The sequence below is a fragment of the Podarcis liolepis genome (assembly GCF_965112155.1).
Source record: "Podarcis liolepis genome assembly, chromosome: 2".
NCBI lineage: Eukaryota > Metazoa > Chordata > Lepidosauria > Squamata > Lacertidae > Podarcis > Podarcis liolepis.
Genome location: NC_139555.1, coordinates 126,741,186 through 126,764,084, shown reverse-complemented (window position 1 = coordinate 126,764,084; position 22,899 = coordinate 126,741,186). Strand labels below are relative to the sequence as shown.

The following is a 22,899-nucleotide window of genomic DNA, read 5'->3' as shown; positions in this document are numbered from 1 at the left end:
ACTGCCACCCAGCTCGTCGGACTAAGTGTCCGCGGGTCCCTGCGGAAGAAAATGAGCTCAGCCGGACAGGAGCAAAATGCAGAGGTCCAGGGTTTATTGCGCAACAGGTTCAAGACCAGATTGAACAGCGAGAAAGGGGCGACATGAACTTTTGAAACTCCCTCCATGTCCCAGAATACAGTGCAAAATACATCCCAGTTACATCATGAATACATTAAGGAAAGGTTGGGTTACACAGATTACATCATGAATACATTAAGGAGAGGTTGGGTCACACAGGATTAACATATGGAGGAGGGAGGGGGAATATGCAGAGCTGGAGATATGTGCAGATAAGCACATCCTGAGTGCCAGATGGGAAGACAATGGCCAATGTATGCATAGTTTGTCACCTGGCATTGCCCGGAGGAAAGGTTTGGCAGAGTGATTTTGACAGGATTAGGGTCTTGACACTTTACTTGAGGGATTATGGAAGACGGGGGGGGGGGGTGATGGAGTCCTAGAGAAATTGAGCAAATTGGCACGTTGATTTTCTATGGATTTTATAGATTTTAGTCCCCTTTGACATTGACAATTGGGAATAAATGGATATATTGTAGTGAAGAAGGTGACGAAGACATGCCCCCCCTTCCGTAACAATATGACAAGGACTATCAAAAGGGGGTGTGATACGGAAGGAGAGGGGGGCACCTTTCCTCAGCCCTCCTCCTCCTTACAAGGGGCCCGAGGCGATGACCTCGACAGCGCCCAACTCTACCGTGACGCCCCAACCCCCACACTGTCGCACAAGCACCACACTATACCCCCTGACCTTATAAATTAGTATCCTTTCTTTCTATATACGGGCGAAATAAGCCCTTTCTTCCTTAAGCCTTCCTTTCGCCCTATTTTTAACATGGGTAGACCGTATCGAACCGCATTTTCCATTGACTATAATGGCCGCGCCTCAGCCAATCAGGACCGTGCATTCTCCTGCAGGAGCCAGCTCAGGGAGCTCTTGCACGCCTCATTTAACCTGTTGACAGCCCCCTGCTGCGAGAACAATGGAACCGAAACCAGCGACCTCGTAAAACTGTCAAAGTCTTGTTACAATGCATCCATTTTGTTTCCGCTTCTGATATTCAACATACACTTGACCGGCAAAGTGCCGAAACTTTGGAAATTAATATAAAATCAACCAAAGCTCCGATTTCCTCCATCTTGACGTCATTCTACTCGGCTCCCTCTGGACTCCATGATGCTGCCCCTACCTCCATGATCCCCTGAGCGGCAGGTCACGTACTCAGGAAGACCTTAATCCTGTCAGATCGTTCTGCCGAACCCTTCCTCCGGGCGATGCCAGGTGGCAGACGATGCATATCTGCGCCATTGTCTTGCCATCACCTGTACTCAGGAAACGTTTATCTGTGTTTATCTGTGCATATCTCTTACTCTGCATATTTTCCCCCTCCCTTCCTAAAATGCTAATCCATGTAATCCCACCTTCCTGTAATGTATTCATGATGTAACCTGTAAAACCCAACCTTCTTTTAATGTATTCATGACGTTTTGTTGCACTGTATTCTGGGACTTGGAGGGAACTTTTAAAAGTTTATGTCGCCCCATTCTCGGGGTTCAATGCCATTTTGAACCTGTTGCGCAATAAACTTTGGCTCTCCGTTTATTGCTCCTGTCTCCGGCTGAGCTCATTTCTTCCGCTAGGACCCGCGGACTTCGTCCGACGAGCCGGGTGGCAAGGGTAACTCCGCACCCGGAATTTTCCGTAACAGGGTGGCTTGGTTCTGGTCAGCCATAATCCCTTCACCATCCCAGCACATCCACAGGAGCCCTGCCCAGTTGCTATGCCAACCCTGATGATCCCAGACAGAAGACCATCAAGATCACAAAGAACTTGCATATGGGAGTGGATTCAGCATGGACTGAATCAAAGGACAATGATCAGATCTTCCCTCTGGGGGCAGGAAACTGCAAACTCCCCTTTGTCTCCTGAAGTGACTCATGGGAGGGGGAAAGGAGGAACCAGCCAGGTGACAGGACACTCAGGCTACCACCACCAACTCCTCCCTCAACCCCTCCTTTCTGTAATGTATGCATGATGTTTCTGGGGGGTGGGCTTGACCTAGAGGAGGGGAATTTCAAAAGTTTTTATAAGACCTTGCACACTATTTTTCTTTGTCTTTCCTCTCACCTGCAAGTGAGGGGAACACCCTGTCGCGATAGTCTTTCTTCAATAAAGACCAGGCCTACAGGCTGCTGATTTGCTCCAATTCACTCTGGTTGGTGTCTTTACTTTTTGTCCAAGGGAGCCCTCGGATTTTTCCGGTAACAGACTTATGAATGGAAAGAAAATACACCAGATTGTAATATAGGATTTTAGCTTAAGAGGTTAGATAGGCAGCAGGGAAGAGAGAGAATTAGACCAGCACAGATGTAAGGATGGTGTTGGGTTTGCTAATCAAACCTTAAATTGTCTCAGGCACTGCTGATGCCAATAAGAGCCCTGTATATACTTTGTTTTATTCAACTGAATAAAAGTACAGAGAAAAGTTGGCCGCCCCGGCAGACTCTTGGTAACATGCTTTTAAACATTCATTCTCCTTACTCCTCCTTTCTACCTCCCCTAATTCCTATTGGTTTAAGAACTTTCAGCGGACAGACTTCCTTGAATGCCTCTTGCACACCATACTCCTTGATATGTGCCCCCACCGTTACACACAGTCACATACATCCCACGTACATTTAAATTAGTAATTTAAGGGCAAGGTGTGTGTCTTTTAATATTCAAGAGGTATTTGAGTTTGACCAAACTGCGGGAGGCAGTGGAGGACAGAAGAGCCTGGCGTGCTCTGGTCCAGGGGGTCACGAAGAGGCGGACACGACTAAACAACAACAACAACGACAACAACACTGTCTTAAACCCAGCATCTGCTAATTCTCCTTGTTATCTTGTATTGTAAATATTTCACTCTTGGCTATCTAAAGGTCTTGAGCAATAAAATGACTCCCTAACACATCCCTGGTAAACTGATAAGAGGTAGCTAACGAGTCCCTAACAAATAGACAGGGGACGCGGGTGGCGCTGTGGGTTAAACCACAGAGCCTAGGACTCGCCGATCAGAAGGTCGGCGGTTCGAATCCCCGCGACAGGGTGAGCTCCCGTTGCTCGGTCCCTGCTCCTGCCAACCTAGCAGTTCGAAAGCACGTCAAAGTGCAAGTAGATAAATAGGTACCGCTCCAGCGGGAAGGTAAACGGTGTTTCCGTGCGCTGCTCTGGTTCGCCAGAAGCGGCTTATTCATGCTGGCCACATGACCGGAAGCTGTATGCCGCCTCCCTCAGCCAGTAAAGCGAGATGAGCGCCACAATCCTAGAGTTGGCCACGACTGGACCTAATGGTCAGGGGTCCCTTTACCTTTACCAAATAGACAAAGGAAGAGATTCAACTTCAAAAGACCAGATTGATGGACTGCCAACTAGCTTTCTTTAGCATAACACTTGATAGATTCTCCAGCAGAGAAGCAGAGACATTTAAGCAAGCACAGTTATACAGAAGTGAATATAGCTGGTTATTTTATATAAAAACAGGATCAATAATAATTTCTGACGCCACAATGGGAAGTCGCCAAGATAAATTAATAGATTTTGATGTAAATTGTATTTCCTCTTCTCCTTCCTCATGGCTGGACTTGAGACAACACAGCAGCAGCAGCATTGGAAACAGAATCTAGCCTGGGGGTTCGAGGGAGAGGATGAAGCTGCCAGGAAAGAAGACATGGGGGGCAGCTGATTTTCAGGGATCCCTTTCTCTGACGCAGGAGGGAGAAGCTCCGGCAGCCCCTCCAGAGACGGGGACCCTCCCCAGGCAGGAGCCTCAGCAGGAGACCGAGCAAAAACAGCAGCAGGAAAATGGCAGCTGATATTTTTGGGGTGGGGGGGCTGGATCTCCCCAGGAGGGGAGGGGTCTCCTCCAGGGAAGGGGCTGCGGGGGCTCCTCTCTGTCTCCCCCCTGGGTGTTTCTTCATGGGGCTCCTCAGACTCCAGCGCCAGGGATGTTTCTTGCACAGGGGAGCTGGGGGCTGGAGGGGGTTTTTATTGGGGGGAGGGGTCTCCTTATTGGGGGGCTGCCAGGTCTCCTGGGGATGCAGACTGGGGGGCCAAGAGGGGGAGCCCCCTCCCTCAGCAGACAGTTATTCCCCCCATGAAACTTCCTCTCTCTTTCCGGATACAAGAAGGAACGAAGGTTTAGCGGCTTAAAACGCAGCAGAAGAAAAGCGCATCTCGCTGTTTTGAAGCCTGAGTCTGAAATTTCCCTTTTTGCTGCCAGAGTAAACTTTTGGATGGAACTGACAGATTCTTGTTAAGCTTTATATCCCCCCAAAGGTTTTCTGGGGAAGATCTTGATTCACCCGCGACGCAGCAACAATGTAGAGATCAGAAGCAGCTGAGAAGGCGAAGAGGAACTTGCAGGTCGAGCGAGAGCAGAGAGAGCCCTTGAGAATGCTCTTTCCAGGAGTTCCCTGCCTGGCGACCGATGACGCTGCCTCGGCTCGGAGGCGGATTGGACGCTCGCGGGGCGGGCGGTAGAGTGGGCGGGGCTTGGGCAGGAGTTCCCCCCTGGGCTGAGCGGAGCAAGTCCCATTTGGGGGCGAAGAAGAGAGAAGGATGGGGGGCTCCGGCGCTGCGCCTTTGGCCTTTGGGGGGCTTCTGCTGGGGATGGGGGCGCTGGTGGTCTCTTCTTTGGAGGGGCTGGGCGTGGAGGCGCCTCCAGGTGAGCAAAGATTCTGCAATGGGGAAGAAGGAAGAGGACCCCCATCAGTGGGGCTTCCTTGGCGATCCCTCGTAGATGGTCTTCCATGATCTTAGCAGGGAGTCCGTAAGTGACTGTGGAGCCAATTCTGGATCCCCACGTCCTTCCACAGTGGGGACATTGGTTTCAGGGCGGGAGTTGATCCCTTGAGGGTTTGCCAAGCGTCCCTTCCTCTTAGCATGTTTCTCCCTTTGTCCTGAGTTCGAGTGTCTTCAAAGCCCATGACACCTTCGGTAAAGGCTGTTCTCCAATTGGAGCGCTTGCAGGACAGTGTTTCCCAATTGTCAGTGTTTATGCTACGTTTTTTTAGATTTGCCTTGAGAGAATCTTTTAACCTCTTTTGTTGACCACCAGCATTACGCTTCCGCTTTTAAGTTAGGACTAGAGTAGTTACTTTGGAAGATGATAATCGGGCATCCGAACAACATGGTTTAGTTCAGTGAAGTTGATGTTGAAGAATCCTTGTTTTCCCACGGGGACTCTTTGCTTCTTCCAGGACACGAGGGGGGAGGCAAAGGGGCAGGAGGGAAGGGGAAACACTCCCCCCTCTGAAAAAGAGCAGCTCAGGCTTCTTGGACTGGGAAGGAGAGAGCATTTATTTATTGCTATTAATTATATCCCACCTTTCAGGATTAAAATCCTACCCCAGCAGCTTACAAATAACAGTCAATTGAATTTTAATAAAACCACAATATTCACACCTTAAATAGTCTTCCTGCAGGACAGCTGATGGCAGGCAGCCCTAGGGGACTTTTGGGGGGCGGGGAGGGGGGAGCGCAGCTGAATTTGGCCCTGAGCTCTTCTTCACCTGCCTCTCAAAATGATCCTCATCATTATTAGTCCATAACCAATTATTAAGTCTATAAAGGACTACACATAAGGCATAAATATACCTTTCATCTATCTGCTCTTTCTCAATAGTAAGAAACCCAGGCAAGTGTGTAGTCAGGATTTTTGTTAGGGAGGGGCAGAACCTCAGTTTGCTATGTATTTTTATTGGTTTTTATTGATGGGGGCAGTTGCCCCTCCCTGTTCCCCTTGGCTACGCCCATGAAGCAGCAGCGAAACTGGGGCATATGGGTCCTTGCTCCGGGGACCCTGAACTCCCCCCCCCTCGCGGCAGGTCCCCTCTCTCAGCCACCCCCCCACCCTGCCTTGGGGTCCTCTGGGTGCTGAAACGGGCTACTGCATAGACAGGCGTTGCTTCCTGCGTTCTGGGAGGGAAAGCGAAAGTGAAACCGGCTCTCCCGCAGGGGGGGGCCGGGTCTCCTCGAGGGGAGGGTTTTTTTGGAGTGAAGCCCCCTTCAGAGCAGAGAAGCGTCTCCCACCCTCCTCGGCATCTCGCCCTTTTCCTGGTCTCTCTCCCACCCCCAACATTTCCTCTTCCAGCCGGAGGGCAATCAAAGGGGGGAGGGAGCTTTACTTTTTTAAAAAACTGGGAGAAGCATGGGCAGAGCCATCGGGGGCAGGGAGCAGCTGCCCCCCCAAACAAACAAACAAACAAACAAATAAAAGCAGATAGCTTGGTTCTCTCTCCCACCCCTCCCTTAATCCTGGCTACCCTCATGGGGTCCCGGGTCTTTGAGGTTCACAACGGCCTTCCTTCTGATTTCCCCCTTTCCTTTGGGAGGAGGTGAGGGGGGGTCTCCCAGCTCAGTCTCTGGTGCCCTCCTCCCCGCCCGCCATGGGATCACGTGACACGAGAGAGAGAGAGAATGGGAGAGAGACAGACCATCTGTCTCCTGCCCGGCGGGGGCAACTCTCTGCTATAGTGAGAACTGCGCCCTCAAGGCAACTGGAAACCGGAAGTTCTCCACCCTCCAATTTTAATTCCCCCCTCCCACCCGCAGAGCATTTCCTGTACATGGGGAAGTTCGAGTGCCACTTCTCCAATAGGACGCAGTGGATCCGCTTCCTAGAAAGGCACTTCTTCGACCGGCAGGAGCTCATGTATTTCGACAGCGACCGAGGGAAGTTCGTGGCTGTGGCAGAACTGGCGGAGTCCCAAGTCAAGAGTTGGAACCAGGACAAGGACTTCCTGCAGAGCAGGAAGGCCGCCGTGGATTCCGTCTGCCGGTACAACTACGGGATCTTTGATCCCTTCTCCCAGTCCCGGCACGGTGAGTCCAGAATGGGGGAGGGGGGCGTCATGGGAAACGCCCCCCCCGGAAGAACCCAAAATGAGGGGGAGTGTGGGGTGTGTTAAGTTGTGGGCGAACATATCAGATGACACAGCGATTCTTCCAAAGCAGCTCTTTATTTGTAAGCTGGAACAAAAACTTAACTGAGGAGCTCAGTCAGCCTGCTTATATAGAGCTCCAGAACAATTGTAACTGTTGCAACTTTCTAAAACTATCCAATCACTGAACGTCACTTTTCGATCCTTCATTTGCATACAAACTATCCAATCACTGAACGTCACTTTCGATCCATCATTTGCATAACTACAGTATCCCCCTGCTGGCCCAGGGTGAGAACATCAGTACATAACAGGGTGGACCCGGGACTCCCCCCCCCCGGCCCCCTCCCCTCCCACTTTTCAGAGAGATAAAGGGGCCTTTCCTGATGCCCCGCTCCTGGCAGAGTTTCTGTGTCCCTGGAAGCATCACAAACTATTTTGTGTATTGCAATCTGGAGGGTGTCTCTCTTACTTTATTTATTTATTTATTATTAATTAAATTCGCATCCCGCTCTATACCTGTAGGTCTCAGGGCAGCTTGCAACACAAAATTGCAGTATTAATAATAATAATAATAATAATAATAATAATAATAATAATAATAATATAATAAAAACAAAAACAATAATAGAAGTAATGAATTATTATTATTATTATTATTATTATTATTATTATTAATAATAATAATACCCCAGCCACTCTGGGCAGCTCCCAACAAAATTAAAAGCACAATAGAACATAAAACATTAAAAACTTCCCTAAACTTCCTTTCCTGCCTGTGCTGTCTCTGGTTCTCCCTCTCCTCTCTCCACCCCCACGACGACCCTGTGAGGGAGGCCAGGCTGAGGGGGGGGCTGGCCAGGGACACCCAGGAGACTCAAGGCCCAGGGGGGATTTGAACCCAGGACACAGTCCAAGGCTGGACTCCATTAGAGTGGGGGGCTGGAAGGGGGGAATAGGCAGCCTTTCAGGGGAAGCAGAGAGAGCACATTTCAAGCAGAAACCCTGAACATTTTAAAAGTACAATATGATGTTATTTGGACATCACTCAATTAATAATTGTGACACCTTAGTGTCGAGTTACAGCTCGGCATCCAAAGAAAAATCAGTCTCACACCATGATAGGTTCCGAAATATGGCTGCCCCTAGGGCTAATGCAGCACAGCTTTTATTGTGTGAAATAGAAAGATACAAAAAATACAAGCCAAGCAATTTGTTCTAGCCAGCAGATAAAGACCTTCGCACTAGGTTATGCGAGCATCAGGCCATGCTACGTTAACCAATCATATGGGACAGCACGAGCTGTTCACGCGCTGTTCATGCTCCAAGGATGCTTCTAGCTATGAAATCACCCTGTAACAATAAGAACTTTGCTCATGCTCTCATGTACAAGCAATCATTTTCCCACACCTTAGCATGTCGTTTCTTGCACACTTGACAAGGATTCAGGTAGGGCTACGATATGTCCAGGTTTCCCAGGAAATTGGGGTGTTTAAATTGGGGGGGGGGTTTAGAAATTAACCTCAAAACCACATACATTCAGGATTAAATAATTATTATTATAAACTGTTACGATATTGAAGCAATGCACCCGCGAGCTGCTGGTAGCTTGAAAGCAAAACATAATGGGAATGTTGGGACTGTTCCGTGGGAAACAGAGAGAGACAGTCTATTCAAAGTGCGACACACCGGAATTAGCCCAGAGTGTAATATGAGCTGTACAGGAAGTACAGCAAGTGTTTTGTTCTCTCTCGACTGCTGAAGCTTGAAGAGAGCAGTCATGATTTTTGTAACACTGCAAAGACAGAAATAAAGGCATGTAAATACATTTCTGTCTATCTCTTTCCCCTGCCCGGGGGGGGGGGGGGCCATGAAAGAGGGGTGTGTTCTTCTCACGCTGAGAAGGATCGCCTATCACGACCTAGCCTGTATCCTGCTGGGGAATGCAGACAGGGAGGTCAACAGGAGATCAAGCCAGGTGCCTGGAGAGTGGCCAGTTTCTCCTCATAAAGGCTTGATTCCCAACATCTGGTAGCACGTAGCCGATGGTTTTGATCCATGAAAGCAACAAGAGAGGTTGATGGATCGTACTTCATCCTCTGCAAGAAGATAAAGAAAGAATGTGGTATCGGGCGGATGGAAACTACAAGGACGGCTGAGCACCGGAGGAGGAGTTTTTGCTGAGCAACGGATTCCCTCAAGGTATGGTGATTTTATGGCTGTGAGAGTGAACGCGAATTGAAGCATTCTTCGGTTCACTGAGTGTCTGCTTTTGGATGAAACCAGCACTGAGAGAAATAGCCTTCATATTTCGCATTCCTGAGATTGATAAGGTTTGCTGCTCAAACCTGGAATGTCCAGTTGCTAAGCAACGAAACGTCAGTAAAGTGGAAAGTTACTAGTTAACACGGAAGTGAGGCTGGCACTGTGAGAGGCTGGAAAAACACTGAGATGAGCCTGGATAGCTCAGTTGGTTAGACCGTGGTGCTGATAACACTCAAGGTTGCAGGTTCGATCCCTGTATGGACCAGCTGCATATTCCTGCATTGCAGGGGGTTGGACTAGATGACCCTCAGGGTCCCTTCCAACTCTACAGTTCTGTGATTCTGTGAAAACAGCGTTTGTTTTGTCTATATTATCTCACTGCTCTCGGAGGGACTTTCAAAACCGCCTGCATTTAGCTGCCAAGTGTGAGGCAGTAAACAGCCAATAGACTCTTGGAGTTTACAGGCTCAAGAGTGAGAGCTGAGGCTTGGATTCAAAATGGATGCCAGGAAGGGGGGAGGCTTACCTTACCCACCTCCACTGACTAATGACAATTATTCCTCATGGTCTATAAAGATGAAAGCCCTGCTTCAGAATCAGAATGAGAAAGGTTTCAAAAGGTTTGGGAAGTTCTCCTTTTGAAAAGCTATTCCACAGAAAACCTTCTGTTGCCTATTTTAAGGTTTTGGGTCTCATGTGAAGACTGATGCTCCAGGTGGAGCAAAGAATGCTAGAGGCATTTCTGTGGGTTATGAAAAGGGTCTCTACAGAGTAATTTTGTCTGAATCTGGTCAGATGGTTCTCACAAAATTTCTAGAGAGTGCTCCTGAACAGGAGAGAGCAATTGTTCACACATTTCCCACTGAGGACAATTCAGATGATGATGATGATTTTACTGATTACAGTGGTACTGAAAATGACAGTGATAGCTCAAAGAGCTCAGTTGACACAGTCATTGAGAGGAAATCTCACACAATGGATAGACCTTCACAGATGAAGGAAGAACCACTGTTAGCCATTGCTACTGGTTCTCAACAGAGTCCTGAGACTGAACCAGTGAGCAGAGAGGATCAGCACCTCATACGCAGGTCTGAGAGAGGAACAAAGGGTGTACCACCCAAGAGGTATTCAAAAGAGTTTGCTAACTCAGCTGTAGCATGTGTTACTATTGTTGACAACTCAAGACAGGTCAAAGGTGTGTCTAAGTCAGAGACAAAGACACAACAGGGAGTTGCTAAGCGGAACACTACATTCCCTAGCCAAGGTAATGCAGATGCACTCATTGCTTGGAAGACAGACAACCAGAGAGGTACACTGGGGAAACCAGTGGCGGGTAGTTCCAAGGGTGGAACTGAAACAACAGGGGAGTGTTATATGTATAACAACTGTTTGTTTTCTTCTCTGGATCACGCTTTGCTTGCAGCGCACATTGTTTCATATGGGGGAGTATGTTTCATATGGGGGAGAATAAATACTCCACAAGTTTTCTTTAAAAATTGCTGGCTGCTGAACCATTGTAAGTAAAGAATTTAAAGTGGATTGGCTACATTTTCCTCCCAAATTGCAGGAAGGGATAAATACAAAGAGCTTGGTATGCCAGAATCACATATCATTCATTGCAGGTATTTTATTTTCAGCATAAAGAGGATTCAGTTTTTGTAGCTGATTGTAGGCAGCAGTGCCCTCTCTATGTGTTCACGTGGTGTAAACATGTATGTTGTCTTCTAGAGATCCAAACACACACACAAACACACACACACAAAATGAACACACAAGCAAGCAATACTCCAAAGTGCTTCTTCTGTTCCCAAAAGGGCAGGAGGGGTGTTCTGAACTCTTCACCACTTCTAATTCATCTCTGAGACTTTAATGGAAGCAAAAGAAGAAAGAAAGAAAAATAAGACTTCCCCATTTCAACTTTGCTTGGAGAGCAACCTTCTCCAGGATTTCTCTTTCGCACTCAGTTCCAAAAACAGACAGGCGGAAAGGGAATGGGAGATACTTTTCTAGGTTTTCCGGCTTCCCCTTGCAGATTAGCATCACTCTGGTGCTCAGGAGATGCTTTTAGACTCTGGAGCCACAGGGGGGGCTGCAGTCAGAGAAAGGCCCCCCCTGCAAGCTGGGAGCCTCAGTTGCGCCCCCTAGAGGCGTCACCCTGACTAGCCCCCCTCCCCTGTTAACTACGGCCTCTCCTCCCTCCCTTGAAGCCTCCAGGTCCCTCCCTGCCTAAATCTCTGACCTTCCTTCCACATCTCCCTTGCCTCCCTCCCACAGTCAAGCCCAAGGTGAAGATCACCCCCACAGACAACGTTGAATCTTCACCACACAACACTCTGCTGATTTGCACCGTCAACCGCTTCTTCCCTGCGGGGATTGAGATCAAGTGGTTCAGGAACGGGAAGGAGGAGCCCAAAGTGTGGACCACGGACCTCATCCGGAACGGGGACTGGACCTTCCATATTGAGGTGATGCTGGAGACAAAGCCAGAACGTGGAGACGTCTACACCTGCCAGGTGGAGCACGCCAGCTTCCAAGGCCCCGTCACGGTGAAATGGGGTAGGATGCCTTCCTACTGGGAGTGGGGGGCACTCCTGGGGGGGGGGCTGGGTGGGTTGCTCCCCCCTCAGGGGGCTGATCCCAGGCCTGCCTTTCCTCACTCTGGGCTTTTTCTTCCTTCAGAGCCACAGTCGGACTCTGCCAGGAGCAAGATGTGGACGGGGATTGTGGGGGTTGTGCTGGGGCTGGTCTTTGGGGCCACTGGACTCGCCCTTTACCTGAAGAACAAGGTGAGGGTGGGGTGCCAGGGGGAGAGGGAGGGTTGGGTGTGGGGCTGGATTGGGCTCCAGGTTCCCCTCCTCTTCTTTGGCAGAGGCTCTGGAGAGGGTTCTGTTCCTTCTCCTCTCCTAGGAGGTCCCTCTGGGTGCCTCCAATGGAGCCTCAGCTATTATGGAGATGGTCTGAGGTTTAAATCTGTAGATTAAGACCTAAAACTCCTATTCAACATCCCCTCCTTCCAGGGACTACAATTTCCGTATTGCTGAGTGGACTAATTTCTGCCCCATTCCGTTCTTGGTTCAGGCAAGCAAGGGGCATCCTCAGAGTTCAAGGGAGGTGGAATCACTCCTGGAGGGTTCAAAGCGGGGACAGGAAGAGTGTCTGGAGAGTGCCCTGAGGGCCAGAAAGAGGGGCCTGGGGGCCAAGTTTGGTCCAGGGCATGTGGTTCCCCATTTCTGATCTGGAGAGATCTCCTTGGTCTCTTCTGAAGCTCCTCTTCTCCACTGCCAAAGCCAGCCAAGTCTCCCTCCCTCTGTCTCCTTCCCTCCTCAGAGCACCCCCTGCCAGGCCCATAACTGGAGGCGATGGGAATTGTAGTTCACTGTGGGAGTCATAGCCACGGCAGAGGCTTGTAATATTGCAGGGTGCCTTGCTGACCTCGGTGACCAGCACTCTGAGCTTTACAATGTATTGGAATGCATGACCTCATATGGAGTTATGTTCCCCCCCCTCTGGGCAGTGTAACCCTATATCTGGTTTGTGGGTGGGTAAAAGCCTTGACCGGATGTAGGTAACGTGAGACATTGGAATGCAGCCATGCGGCTGGAGAGGAACAAAGGGCTATAAGAATAAACGGACTGGAGGAAGAGGTGAAGTCTGATATTGAGCTGCCTCCATCCATGGAAAGATTACTAGCCTCTGGGTCTTTATTTTATGCCTAAAAAGCACCATTTGTAACGGCAGGCTCCGACAAGTGGTGCCCTCTCTGAGGAAGAATAAAAGGATACGGCTGAGGTTTTTAAAAGGGAAAAAAGAAGCAACTGGAAGCAAACAGTCTGAGGCAGACTAAGAGGATTTTAAAGGAAGCTGTGAGAGGATTTTCGATCCAAGCAGTGGTTATCATCGACTCACTACGTCCGGCAAGGATTGCAAGCGCTAATCATCTTAAAAAGATCCCGGTGAGTCTGATCCCTTCTCTTCTCTTCTATTATATTGATTTTTGAAAAATGGGCAGTTCCTTGACTACTCCCCAACAGAAATTTTTAACAGACTTAAAATTTCTCCTCTCCTCCAACAAATTGGAAGTTCCAGAGGGTGATTTGATACAGCTCATTCTTGCTATTGATGAACATTCTCCCTGGGACTTGGGGGTAATTGCAAATGGGACTTGGGAATTGAAACTTTGGGACAAGATTGGTGAACATTTTCATGAGCTCCCCAGCATCAGTATTCGAATTTTAAATGCTTGGTGCAAGGTTCGATATGCTATGGGTTCTTTATCACCAAAAAATATCTCCCTGGCTGCATTGCCAGCACAACCTCCAGCTTCTTTAATTCAGCCTGCTGTTCTGCCATCTGTCCCAATCCTTGCCCTGCCAGCAGCTCCAGAACCCAAGCCTCCGGATTACAGTTCCTCACCAGAGGACCCAATCCTGCAAAAATACCGTGGTCTGGCTGGAAATGACCCTGCTCTTTCAGCAGCAGAACCAGCTACCCCCTTTCAACGTGCAGCCCTTGCCTGTTCCTTATCTCAGGATACCATGGCATTCCCTGTTATTGTGCCCCCTGCTGGTGCTCCAGCAGGAACTCAAGCCCAGCACCAACCTTTTGACTTTAAAATCTTGAAAGAGCTCCAATTGTCAGTCAGGACAAATGGATTTCAAGCACCATTCATACAGGCTCTTTTGGAAGCCACATTAGCCCAGCCTTTGGTTCCAGATGACATCAAGCTTTTGGCACGTACAGTGTTACCCCCATCAGCAGGTGTTTTGTTTGACCACGAATGGGAAACTGCTTGCTATGCAGATGCTCCAGCCTTGTTACAACAAATCAGGGGAAATAATCCAAATATTACCCTCGCAGACGTCATGGATGCCATGATGGGGCGTGATCCTTTCGCTCAGGCTTCAGTACAAGCCACACTGTTGCAGATCTTATTGAGGGATACTGCTCTTGCTGCTAAACAAGCAATGAGAAAAATCCCAGAACCCACCAGTATTCAGTCAAGGTGGAGTTCAATCAGGCAAGAACCTAGAGAATCATATTCTTCCTTTATGGACAGGCTGCTTACAGCAGTGAGTCATCGAATTGAAAATCCTGAAGCCAAACAAATTATTATAAAACAATTGCCCTTGGAAAATGCCAAAGAGGATTGTAAAGTTGCATTGAGACCAAAAATACACAATCCTGCCACAGATACAGCAGCCATGCTTCGCATTTGTCAGTCTGTAGGTACAGCAGCTCATCTGCTGGCAGCAGCGCTCAATGAAAACCAGCCTGTAGCCACCGATACAACGTTTCCAGCGTGGCAAACCAGGATCACTGATACCTCAGTGTGGGTAGAACGGTGGCCTCCACCAAAAGGAAAATCCGCAGCAATGACGCCATCCTGTTTCTGAACAGCTTATTTCTGAACAATTGACTTTCGGCCACATTGAACCATCTTCATCCCACTGGCTCCAGCAGACAGGGAACAGTTTGCTTTTACATTGCCAGCATATCACAATTCGTAGCCCACCAAGCGATATCAGTGGATTGTCCTACTTCAAGGCATGCGGAACTCCCCTACACTTTGTCAACATTTTGTGGGTGAAGCATTGAAACCTTTCCGCATGCGCCACCTAGAGGTGCTGCACACGAGCTGCACCTGGCCGTATTTGCTACACCACTATTGCCAACAGGAATTTTATATGCTCAGGCGGAACAAGAAGAAGACTATCTGCATTATAGAATGGTTACATCTACCGCACATCCCACCAAAGAACATTTATTCCAAAATTGAATCCACATCAGACATTGTTATCAAAGGACGTTCACGTGCAAATTGCTTTAGCTGATTTTATAGGTGTCATCATTTTTAACCCTCCAAAGGATGACCGTTTGACATTTCTGACACAGGTCACCTATGTTTTGGCTACCTCCTTGTCTCTCACACCTCTCCCCTCTGCACTAACCCTCTTCACGGATGGAACGAAAAGTAGGGGGGTGGTGACATGGGAGGAGGGAGGAAAATGGAAATGCTTATTTACCCCTCCACAGTCCTCTGCCCAGCGAGCCGAGCTAGCGGCTGTGATTCTTGCCTTTCAATCCTTTCCTACTCAACCTTTCAATCTTATTGTGGATACTCAGTATGTATATCGCCTTTTTGCTATTTTACCATTATCTTATATAACTCCTTCCTTGGATTCTGACTTGTTTTCCTTGTTTCTTACCCTGTAAGTCTTACTTCAGCACAGAGAGTTCCCTTATTATGTTGCACATCTTCGCTCCCACACATCGCACCCAGGGTATTTAGCAGAGGGCAATGCCAGAGCAGATGCAGCACTGAAGAACATTTCTGCTTTTTCTCTCTTTTCTGATCCTATACTATAACATGTCATTCAGCACACTATCCGCTGTTTCTCAGTCATGGGTAAACCTGCGCGTATCAAAACTGATAATGGTCCAGCATATATTTCTAAAACAGTTTCAGAATTTTGTATGTTGTGGAATGTGAAATTAACTCATGGCATACCCTTTAACTCCGCAGGTGGAAAGAGCACACCTGACGTTCAAAACACTATTGCTTAAACAGCTTGGCGGCCGAAGCATACCAACAGCAGATATCCCTTCGGCTGTTCACCAAGTTCTTTGTGTACCTAACCATTTTTTATATCCACATAATAGGACCCATACTCCCGCGGAATTGCATTTTAGGAAGGAGGAGGCACTCCCCTGCCCTTTGGTGTTGTATCGACGCTTGCCTGATCCCGCGTGGCATGGACCTGTCCTGCTGATCATGTGGGGACGAGGGTACGCAGCAGTGGACATTGAGGACAAGCCTTTGTGGGTTCCAGCTCGATGCGTGCGGCCATGGCGAGTCCCTTCAACTACAGAAGTGCCTTCCTAACCATTTGCCTTGCCATCCTTTGCTGCACCATTATACAAGGAAGAGAAGCAGACGACACAATCCAGTTGAAACCACCATATTTCACCTTATCGGCTGGCAAGCAGCTGTCGCCTGAATCCTACTCTGGCTGGCAGTATTCACGGCTCAGCCACTCTCGAACTATAAGAACAGCATTGTTGAATAAGACTTTTAGGGGAGAAAATTATCATAAGATATGGAGGAATAATATTTTTGTACAAGATATGATTATGTTTACCAGTTTATTGCATGCTTCTAAATGTTGGTTATGTATGCACATGCCACCCTTTTGCGAGTCATTCAGGCATAATGCTTCATGATGTGCCTGTCAATGGATCTTTTCAATTTACAAATATTATATCCCCTAAGCAATCTTTTTGGCCTCCAGTACACTTGACCCTCCATGAGTCTGCACCCATTTGTTTTCAAAATAAGGAGGGGAAAGAATCATGGGGCATATATCCAAACTGTCAATATACATTGAATTTCACCTTTAATAGCTCTTGTTCTCTTACAGGAACATACAATGACCAATCTCAGTGCTATCTAAGTGACACCAGTGCATGGCTAATAAAGTAGAAAAGAAGCTACCATGCAGCTTGGAATCAGAATTCTTATATTCTTGGCTTCCGGATGGAAGTTGGCTTCGACATTTATTGATTTTAGTGATCATTATAGTAGTTATTTGCATTATTTTGTGTTGCTGTATACAATGTATTATTTCTATAATTTCTGTATGTACTGCATGGTTCTCCAGTCTGCGGCCCGCTTCCGGTCTCACAAGAGTCTGATTAATTAAATAAAGAAAGAGGGCATGTGGGAGTCATAGCCACGGCAGAGGCTTGTAATATTGCAGGGTGCCTTGCTGACCTCGGTGACCAGCACTCTGAGCTTTACAATGTATTGGAATGCATGACCTCATATGGAGTTATGTTCCCCCCCCTCTGGGCAGTGTAACCCTATATCTGGTTTGTGGGTGGGTAAAAGCCTTGACCGGATGTAGGTAACGTGAGACATTGGAATGCAGCCATGCGGCTGGAGAGGAACAAAGGGCTATAAGAATAAACGGACTGGAGGAAGAGGTGAAGTCTGATATTGAGCTGCCTCCATCCATGGAAAGATTACTAGCCTCTGGGTCTTTATTTTATGCCTAAAAAGCACCATTTGTAACGGCAGGCTCCGACAGTTCACAATATCTGATGGCCGCTCTATGGAGTGTCCCCCCAATCTTGCCAGGGATTCTTGACCCCTTTCTCCCCGTTCCTCTCCCCACAGTGATGGGCTTGTCTCTCTCTCCTCTGCCTGCAGGACTCATCAGTTAGACTTCGCTGCTCCATCAAGATCCTGGGATGTGGAGAAGCTCTGTTCTTCCTGCCAGTTGCCCTCTGTCCTTGCTAAGAGGGTGGAAATCTCCTTGGAAGGTGGATGGAAGGAGTCACAGATCAAGAAGAACAGTGTCCACCCCTCCCCCACCTCTGTTGCTTGCTTGTCCTTTGGGGAAAGTTTCTTTTTCTGTTTCCCTTTCCGCTTGTGGATTGCAAGTTATGGCAACCTGATTCCTTCTTTGCACCTCTCTGCTAGAGAATTTGTGCCTTGAATCTCCCTGGAGGAGCCTGAGCTGTCCCTGAAAACAACCATGAATCTCGTCAGACTGCCAGGACTGGTCCTTCAAGCCCTGATGGTGAGACTCACAACTGAATTGGGGAGGCCTGCCAAGAACCACAGGAGGCTGGTGAGGGGCAAACACTCTGGGTAGTTTGTTATTTCACTTCATAAACCTTATACATCACTTAATTGTGGGGGGAAAGCAACACCTCAAAGTGCTATGCAAAAAGATAAACCAAGAGAAAAATTGCCACAGTGCTTTAAAGCACAAACACACAAACGCAAAAACATTAAAATCACCTCAGCTTCCTCAACATCTGGGTCAACTTGTCTGAGCAAGAATGTTTTCCTCAGGTGCCAAAAAGGGAACAATGAAGAAGGCGCCTCTTGGTTTCATTAGGCAGGGAGTTCCAAAGGAGAGAAAGGAGAGGAAAACACTCCCAGGGGCCCATATTTACATGTATTCATTCATTTTTAAAATTTCTATACTTCAACTGTAGATTTCAGGGCGGTTCACAATGTAATGGCGGAGGAGGAAGCAGTGCCATCAAGCTCACACTAAGACAGGGAGCAAACACTATAAAATCTGCAGACGAGAAGGGATTTCCTCAGAGGGAAAAAGACCCAGGCATCACCAACCGCAGGCAGGGTTGGTCTGCGGAAGAGAGGGAATGTAGGGGGTTGGACTAGATGACCCCTGAGGTCCCTGCAACTTTACAATCCCGGTGTGATGGCCTGGGATTCCGAGTCTGAGAGTGAACCGGAGGAATCCCAGCCGGCACAGGAGTCCCCGCCTCCAGGGCCGGCTGAACTGGGGCAAGGCCTAGATGCTGAGGAGCCTGCACCTGTGCCAGATCCTCAGGGGCAGGCACCAGGTGAGACCATTCTGGCCCCAGAGGTGCTGGATGACTCAGTGGCCACAGGTGAGCCTCCCCCTGGGCCCAGTAACCCTTCGGCCTCTCCTGATCTGCAGAGGCTTAGGGCAGAGAGGCGAAGGGAACTGGTTTCCCCCAGGAGGAGTGCTCGCCTTAAGGCCAGGAGAGGCGGGGCTCCTGGGGGCCGGGACCGCCCCCGGCCTCAGAGAAGATAAAGGTCAGTCAGCCCGGTCCCAGGTTGCGGGAGCAATGTCGTTGTTGGCTTCAGACCTTCCAGTGTTCCTGTTCCCGTCCGGCTCCCTGTTTCGGACCTCGCCTCTCATCTTGTGAACTCTGACTACGGAAACCAGGGGTGAAATTTGGGAGAGGCCCTTTGATGATCTTAGGCTCTTGGGACCACGTGCCCTTGGCAGACTCTCCTTCCTCAAACGGTCCCATTTCAAGGCAAATGGGCCCTTTCACATTCACAGGACCTGCGGCTCTTTCTGCTGAGGGGGGCCCTGGCCTCCTGCCCCACAGCCTTGCCCTGGCAGCTCCCCTGGCCCCCCTCCCCACACGAGACTTTGCTGAAGGTTCTCCTTTCTTCTGCCTTGAGATCCAGGAGAATGTTTGCTCTTTTGCTGATCTGCAAGAAAGATCCCATTTCCCCTTCTAAAGAAACCGTGACAACTGCAAAGTATAATATTGCACCGCAGGCTGGGCCTTGTCTGTCCGTCCCTGTGATGTCCCTGCACAAGCCTTGGCCCCAGAAGGGACGCCTCTCCCAAACCCCTCTCTGTGGGGTCATGTTCCTCCTGGAGCCTCTTGCCAGGGGGAGGAAGAGCTGGACGACTCTTTCGACTGGCATTCATTTTTGGAAGGAGGCATTTCTGCAAGGCACATACAGAATAGGGGCAGAATAGGGGGGGGGGGGGATTTCCAAAAGAAGGCACTTTGCCCTGGATTAAAGACAAGTCAATTGAAAACTCATGGACTTTTTTGGCGTTTAGAAGAAGAATAGTTTGGATTTGATATCCCGCCTTTCACTCCCCTTCAGGAGTCTCAAAGCGGCTCACATTCTCCTTTCCCTTCCTCCCCCACAACAAACACTCTGTGAGGTGAGTGGGGCTGAGAGACTTCAGAGAAGTGTGACTGGCCCAAGGTCACCCAGCAGCTGCATGTGGAGGAGCGGAGACACGAACCCGGTTCCCCAGATTACGAGACTACCGCTCTTAACCACTACACCACACTGGCTCTCAGTTTATTTGGGGCCTTGTCTAAAAAAAAAAAAGCACTGCAATTTTGGGCTTGTCCTGGTTTCTACTTTTTGAAATATGGCACCCCTAATTATTCTGGGCTCTGCTTGAACGGAAACTCCCTTTTAGAGCTCAGTCAGTAGAGCATGAGACTCTGAATCTATGGGTCGGGGGTTTGAGCCCCACTTTGGGCAAAATATTCCAGCATTGCAGGGGGCTGGACTAGATGACCCTCGTGGCCCCTTCCAACTCTGCAATTCTAGGATTCTACCATGTGTAGAGGAAAGATCGCCTTCTTGTGGGCAGTGGAGGAATGATGTAATGTTGGTTGGTGGGAACTGTTCTTGAGTGTTGCCTTGTCACACACAAGCAACACCACAACAGTCCTGTGAAAGGAAGGGGGGAGCATTTCTGCAGGCTGATGTCCATCCATCCAGCTGCCCAGGCCCCAGCACCTCCCCCTAAGAGTGAAGGGTCCCAGTCTGGAAATCCCCCCTTCCTGCTGGAGATGAGGCAGGGAGGGACTCCAGACAGACAGAGGCGTCCTTGCTCTGGAATTCCCTCGCCAGCAGGGAGACTTCAAAAGCCCCCCCCCCATGCCTCCCCCTTCCCTCATTCAGTACAGAGACTTTTCATCTTGTGGTTGGGTCATTTCAAATCCACTTTTTCTCTCTCTCCCTGCAATTTTAAGCAATTGTGGGTCTTATGATCCCTGCCGGGTATTAAGTGTTGTTCTAACCTCCCTATTGCAGGTGGAAAGAGGAATGTGGGGCCTCCTTATAATATCTTAGGGTGGCAGGATTAAGATTTGGGACTGGGACTTTCAGATTCAGAGCCACTTTTCGCATGAGATTTCTTCCAACTACTGGAGGAAAGTATGTCTGAGGTTTATGATTAAAAATATAATTATTACGGGTGAATTTAATGGAGTAATATCACTGGACTATGACAGAACACTGAGGGAAAGTATCTCAGAAGAAGGCAAAATACCAAATACTTTTTTGATATGGTTAAAACAATGGATCTACTAGATCAGGGGTCAGCAGACTTTTTCAGCAGGGGGCCAGTCCACTGTCCCTCAGACCTTGTTGGGGGCCGGACTATATTTCGGGGGGAAATGAGCGATTTTGGCCTGCCCGCAAAGAGGCCTGAAGATGTTTGGCTTTACCTGTCCCAGTTGTCGTCCCAGTAGCCCCAGTTGGGCTTCTCCAGGGCAGGTTGGAGGCTGCGTTGGCCGGAGAAGACAGAAGCAGCAGCCCCGGCGCAGCTTTCCAACTTTGCTGGAGTCTAGCCCTGCAGATGCTGGATTGATCAGAAAACGCGAGATGGGAGGCAAGCAATGAGGAAGGAAATCAGTGGCCAGAAGATCTGATCATTTATTTGCTGCAACAAAGGTCTCAATCTCTAAGAAAAGCAAAAAAGAAAATTTCCAGAACAAAGATGACATGAGTTTTTAATAGTTCCCACAACACATTTCTCAGTGGGTCATCAAAACATCACAGGTATGTCCCAGAAGAGGAGTGGTGTTGGGGAGAAATCTGTGATCCAGACATGCCCATGTCAATCACACCTTGTTTCAACATCCATCTAACACAAGGAAAAGAAAATATCCCCCCATCATCACGGAGGTCCACTTCCGAGGGTCTTCTGGCAGTTCGCTCACATTTACAGGGTACCAGGCAGAGGGCCTTCTCGGTAGTGGCACCCTCTCTGTGGAACACCCCCCCCCAATATCAGATGTCAAAGAGAGAAAGAACTACATAACTTTTGGAAGACCTCAGATCCCCTGCAACCCCGTGAAGGCAGCCCTGTTCAGGAGCAGGGCGGAGATCTCTCAGAAGTAGAGGCTTTGCGCTGAGAGATCCCTGCCTCCACTCCTCCTTGCACACAAGTAGGAGCGGGAGTGGGAAGCTCCGCTGAGGAGCGGCTGGCTGCCTTCAAGTGGTGCAGGGGCTCTCAGGTGCAGCTTCCGGGCTGCCTCCACCTTCCCCAACCCCAGCAACTATTCAGCCTGGCTGCCTTCACGGGGTTGCAGGGGCTCTGAGGCAGAGGGGGGGCTCCTTTCAAATTCTCCCTTGAGCGGAGTGCAGCCTCAAACCCCTCAACGGAAAGGGTGACGGAGCCTGTCCCTCCCCAGCTCAGCAGCCCTGATCCAGCTCCTCTTCCCGTGCAAGCAGCAACGCTGCCTAGCGGAGCAGCCCCATCCCATTCCTACTTGCCGCCCGGCCCGCCTTCCCTCACAAGGAAAACAGAAGTATGGCACTCAAAAGGGAAGTTATACTCAGAACAGAGCATGTTCGGCTTCCAAAAAAAGTTCCAAAACTGGAACACTCGTTTCTGGGTTTGAAGAGTTCAGGTTGCAAGCAGTTTGAGAACTAAGCTGTTTGAAAACTGAGGTACCACTGTATTTATTTTTCTCAATTACAACTGTCTTTTTCCCCTCCCCCAGTGGTGAAAATGAGAGTACTGTAGGGATCAGATGGGATTACCATGTGGAATTATAAAATATTGACTGGGTTTGATATATTGACGATAATTTCTGATTAAATCCCATAAGATTCTACATTCGTGCCCTTTTCCCTGTTGCCCATTTCTCCTGTCACGTACACAGCCCAGTTGCTTCTTGCTTCGCCAGGCAGGCATCCTGGGCCATAAAGATAGTGGGCAAGTTTCTTTGAAGTAGGTTTCTATATGGTAATCTTAGGATGTTAATCTTAGGGCCAGGAAACAGATCTCACATGAAGGGGATAATGATCCGCTGTCCTCCTGGCCACCCTCCTTATGACCTGCGGGGTTGCCAGATGCTCTTCTTTGTAGTTCTGTTCTTTGTTTACCCCAGAAATATTTGTGCTTAATTCGTTTTAGTAGCTTAACTTTCTCCCCACGTGGGTTTGCTGAAATCTGATTAGTTCTTACGAACACTCTGTAAAAAGTTATTTTGTGAATAAAACGGCCTGGGCCGGGGGCTGTGGGAATCGGACAAGCACAGAGAGAAACGATTATATGCACCCTTCCCAGAGTCTTGCTGTGTGTA

At 48.9% G+C, this 22,899-nt stretch overlaps 1 pseudogene across 1 annotated transcript; it reads left to right on the top strand.

Moving 5' to 3' along the window:
• Positions 1-4,625: 4,625 nt before the first annotated feature.
• Positions 4,626-17,794, top strand: LOC310702034 (H-2 class II histocompatibility antigen, E-S beta chain-like; annotated as a pseudogene). Its single transcript, XR_014530081.1, has 4 exons — positions 4,626-4,766; positions 6,656-6,925; positions 11,524-11,714; positions 17,459-17,794. The product of XR_014530081.1 is annotated as an H-2 class II histocompatibility antigen, E-S beta chain-like (transcript).
• Positions 17,795-22,899: the final 5,105 nt, after the last annotated feature.